Source organism: Danio rerio, chromosome 21 (genome assembly GCF_052040795.2).
Source record: "Danio rerio strain M-AB ecotype USA chromosome 21, GRCz13ab, whole genome shotgun sequence".
NCBI classification, from domain to species: Eukaryota; Metazoa; Chordata; class Actinopteri; order Cypriniformes; family Danionidae; genus Danio; species Danio rerio.
Window position 1 is genome coordinate 44,931,638 of NC_141041.1, and position 5,457 is coordinate 44,937,094.

The window sequence follows — 5,457 nt, forward strand, 5'->3', positions numbered from 1 at the left end:
GTTTTCCCAGAAGTCTTGAAGAAAAGGGACTGGCACAACCTGAAGGAACTTGGAGGTGAGATCTGATGCGGAAGAGCAAGGGGAAGACAAAGATGTGCTCTTGTCTGAACAATGCTGAATGACAGAGATAAACAGGGGCCTGTAACTGCTGAAACTCTACACAGAAACTGCATGGAGCCAGACTCGCAGACCTGCTGAGAGATGGACAATAGTCTTCTGTGAGAGGCGAGGATGAGGTTTCCTATAGTCATCAGTGGGCTGTGGGAAATCTTCAGGGAACAGGTTTTGTGTTGCAGGTAAACTTTTTGCTGCTGCTAGGTGGTAAAAAAAACACAAAACACATAATAATCACCAACTAAATGTGTGAGTTATTTATTAAACAGTCAAACTGTAATAAAAGAAAATAAAAGTGATCAAACTGACCTCGGACAGCTTTGGTTTAATTGATTTATTTCCCACTATATCAACAAATGCATATGAGGAAAAGAAAAAAAAAACAAGGACGTGTTATTGTTATATAGTTTTACAGCACTATTGTGAAATGTTTAACAGACAATACAAAGTACACCATGATGTCAAAGGAACACTACATTTTTGTTTGAATTATTTATTCATCATTTATTCATTTTCTTTTCAGCTTAGTCCCGTTATAAATCTGGGGTCACCACAGTGGAATGAACCACCAACTTATCCAGCGTGTTTTTACGCAGCGGATGCCCTTCCAGCTACAACCTATCTCTGAGAAACATCCACATATTCATTCACACACACTCATACACTACGGACAATTTAATTCACCTGTAACACATCTTTGGACTGTGGGGGAAAACGGAGCACCCGGAGGAAACCCACGCGAACGCAGGGAGCACATGCAAACTCCACACAAAAACGCCAACTGATGTGTGAAAGTAACATTCTGTAGTGCATTTAGTGATTTCTTAACAGGCACACAAGGTCTTAAGATGTTATATTAGGCTAGATTTAGGTTGTGAGGTCAGGTGACCAAAATTCAATCTAGCCAGCATCTAAGGACCATGTTATTTTGATGTCCAATAATGACGTCAGATGACATTGATATTTGATTGATAATATGCTGTTATTAAGTGACCAAAATCCAATGTCGAGCCAACATCTTAAACTAACGTCATATTAATGTCAGATACTGCCATTTATTCATCAGGTATGGCAACTAAAATCCAACGTCTGATAGACGTCATAGTGGTAAAGTATACACATTGTCAAGCTGTAACATCATTAGACTTTGAAATTTGGTTGATTTTAGGTTGGACATTGACAATGGTCGGATGTTGGGTTCTGATGTCAACCCAATTTTCATTTACAAACAAAATGCAACATCCCTATGACATTGGGGTACGGCATCAATCTGATGTCTTGTTTATGTCCTGTGACTGATTAGCGTTTAAGACCATTTCGGTCATCATACAGTGAACATCTGTCATCTTCTCATCAGTGACATGCATCTAAACAGCCTCTGGCTCAATGCCTGTAAAGATCTCGAACATCTTCTTGGACACTTTTAATTCTTCCAAGCAGTTTGCTTCAATTAGAAATAGCTCATATTTTGAGGTAGTTCATTATGCTGTGATTTACCCTATATGTGCAGAAATCAAAAGACAAATAAAGTAGTGACTGCAGATTGAAGAAAAGTAGTACAGTAAAAGTACCAATACTGCAGTAAAATGCACTCAAGGGAAAGTAAAAGTACACATTTTTTAAATTACTTAGTTAAGTACAATTCCTAAAAAACTAATTTATATGGATACACCTTAATAAAATGTGAATGGTTGGTGAAGATAATGTCCTGTTTGTGGCACATTAATATTTGTGAGGGGGCTTGTAAATAACCCATGAAAGAATAAAGTTACGTTTAAAACCAAATACACCAATTTCTTTTGAAATTCCCAATAAGTTTATTAAGGTTATATATATATATATATATATATATATATATATATATATATATATATATATATATATATATATATATATATATATAAATACCCCACCCTGCCCCACCTATCTTTTTTTTAGTTTACTCCATTGCCCAACACAAATCGTTAAAGTTAGTGTTTTGTTTTGTTTTTTGTTTTTTTATTATTATTATTTAAGTGGATTCAAGAATTGTGTTGATTCAGCTCATTTAAATATATAATTTGAATAAGCGTGCTGGACTCGAATGATACATAATAATATATCATATTTACTTAAGTATATTACTTAACATGAATTTATAATGATACATACTAAGCACAAATAGTATTTATTTATAAAGGGACAGTTCCCCCAAAAATGAAAATTCTGTCATCATTTACTCTCCCTTCACTTGTTCCAAACCTGTTTGTTTCTTTCTTCTGTTCAATGTAAAAGAAAGATGGAAACCTGTAATCATTGACTTGCATAGAATTAGTTTTCCATCCTTTAGAAGTTAATGGTTAGCGGTTTTCAGCTTTCTTCAAAATATCTTCTTTAGTGTTCAACCGAAAAAAGAAACTAATAAAGGTTTGGAATCATTTTAGGCAGAGTATTCTGTCAGAACATTATGCTTTTGGGGTGAGATATGACTTAAATGCAAACATTAGCCTTTAATATATGTTTAATACATTACGTTTTGGAGAAACAGTGAAAGTTGTGTTAGAAATCCTCTTAAACTCTTAAGATGGAAAACTAAACTAATACTGGAATTCAAAGTATTGGAGTTAAATCTAAATGAAAATTTAAACATGCCTGTGAACCACTGTAAAATCATATGATCAATTAGTCATGACAACTTATGTTTTTAGTTAATTGTAATTATTAGACTAAGTTATTTATGTTCTAATATAATTTTGTAAGTTACCAAAGCTGATTTAAGTCAATTTAATATTTTCGAATAAGAGTTCAAATTTGATTCAGCTTAAATATTTGAGCAACCAGTACTTTTTACAGTGTGGAGATGAAGTCTAAAATTTGTCTACAAAGTTGAAATTTGTCTAAAAGATAAAGCCTGCAAAGCCACAGCAAAGTTTTAGGTACATGTGCATAAGCATATTGTTTGAGCATGCTTTCAAAAAGACTGTTTTCAAACAAGATTTTCTTTATCAATTAATTTATTACAACTTTATTAATTTTTATTAAAATTTTTGCCAAAGTGCACTTTTTTTTTTAGGAAGCCTGGTTGGTGTTTTTTAAGTGTATTTGAGATTTAACCACGTGCCTTCTGCATTTAGTCTTCAGTTTGTTCTGTTTCCTTGTGGTGATGGTGAGATCTCTGAGTGGAGCACTGGCTGTTCTCAACCTCTCACTGGTATATTAGTTAATTGCAAAATGTAAACCCATCTTTTGTGACACACTACACCAAAAGACATAAATAATAGTTAAAATATTATTATTGTTTTTTTATTGGTGAAAATATTAGAGGTCTAACTGATTAAGGTGAAAAGATAACTTGTCAAGCCGTAATATGTAATGTTTACAAGCATATCTCGACCGTAAAATACCTGCATGGGTTAATGGACAATCTGTTGTTGCTCTGCAGATTTATTTTTTAAGCTGTGGCGCCCCATAGTGTTCAACATGAATCTCAACATTTTTCAGTAATCACATTTTTCTAGCCAGACACAAAGTGCCGCCATTGGATTATTGGATAGGTTATATGGTATCTATGCTTGCTAATACAGTTATGATATTTGTAATGGGACTGAGATAAAAACATTGTTCAAGAATCAAATATAAAATAAAATATTCTTTCGTTGGTGAAATATGATTAGATGTAGGCAGGCTAACTTACGGAGAAAAGAAAGCTGAGAACACTGCATGCAGAGAAAACCAGCCTTTGGGGATTTGGTCCAAATATGAAGAATTCAGATGCAAAAATCGCTAAGTGCCATCTGAATTTCCCTCTAAATTTTGTGTTTTTCTCAGCCTCCTTTATTTATGGGAGGTAAACTTGTAGGCAATGCTTTTTAAAATTTTTATTTATTATTTTTCTTTAAAATGCAAAGCATAAAAGCTATGTAGGAGCTGAACGCTCCATAACATATATGGTTGTCACAGTTATGCACAATATTATTTTTAATTGCTTATATATGACTCTTTTTCAATTTTGTTGTTATCTTATTATTTTATTATGTTAGTGACCAAAACTGCCCCTTTTAAAATTAAGACTGTATTTGTTCAGTCAAATTCTTATGTTTTAAAAGATGAAGAGATAAGCACAGACTATAAAATAATATAAACAGATAAACAATGTGTTTAATATAATATATGAATATCCATAAACATGCTTGCCATTTTCTGAGGTTTGTTATTTCTGTTGTACTCACTATGTTTTGGCTTAGGCCCTGGTTAATCAGGGGTTGCCACAGTGAAATGAACCACCAGTTACTCTGGCATACGCGTTTTATGCAGTGGATGCTCTTCCAGGCATGCTATAGTCATTTCCCCATAGGCAAATGAATCAATCACAGAACAAGAGCTTACTTCCGCATTGCAGAGTAAGGTGAATATTACTTTGACCTCTTTCATGATGTATTTGTAGTTACATTTGAGCAAACGTTTTACATTCCAGAATTTGAGACATTCAGGTTCCATTTAGTGTTGCTATTATGACATTTTCAATCACAAGCAACATCTACATATTTTTATGTATATGTATGTATATACTGCATATATATATATATATATATATATATATATATATATATATATATATATATATTAGAATATTTGTACCTTTCAGATGAATCTCTGCCATATCTATTTTAAATGATTCAATCAAGCTGTCAGAATAAAATTTGAAATAGAAGAATTGATATGGCAATTTATATTAAAGATACTTTAATATAAAGTATAATATATTATATTAAAGAAATGCAGTCAAGTAATGGATAACAATCAACCAAAAATAATTCAGACAACTATCAGTATGGCAATATTTACACAACTGTCAATACTTTTTTGGGCCTCAATGACAGTCCCTGCAGTCAAGCAGGTTCATGTAAACCTTAAATTCAGCATTATCCATACTCACTGTTGGTTCTTAGTCCACTATATGAAGAATGTTTAGATACGATATACTATTTTACTTACTTTTTATGTTTACGTTATTTTGTCATCCTCACTTGCATACACAAACTATAGTTTCCTGCACACATCCTAGTAAAAATAAATAAACAAATAAATAAACTATATATGCTATAACTATAATAAACTATAATCATATATAAATAAGGACAAACCCTATTGTTTTAATTTTTGCACAATAAATGAAGCATTATTATTTACACATCCCAAATTGACCATTTTAAGATCGCATACAAGAACCATAAAAAAATGAAGGATAACTGAATCTCCATGAAGTAGTTTGTTCAGCTTGAGGCCTGGTATCAGTTTAGTTAGTGGGCAATGAGTGTAACGGGGAGGGAACCTGAACTCAAGGTTTTGCGTGGGTGGAGTGTT

At 32.6% G+C, this 5,457-nt stretch overlaps 1 long non-coding RNA gene across 1 annotated transcript; it reads left to right on the forward strand.

Moving 5' to 3' along the window:
• Window positions 1–1,896, forward strand: LOC141379908 (uncharacterized). The gene is made up of 3 exons (XR_015520642.1): window positions 1–55; window positions 165–296; window positions 638–1,896. It is a non-coding gene; the product is annotated as an uncharacterized LOC141379908 (long non-coding RNA).
• Window positions 1,897–5,457: the final 3,561 nt, after the last annotated feature.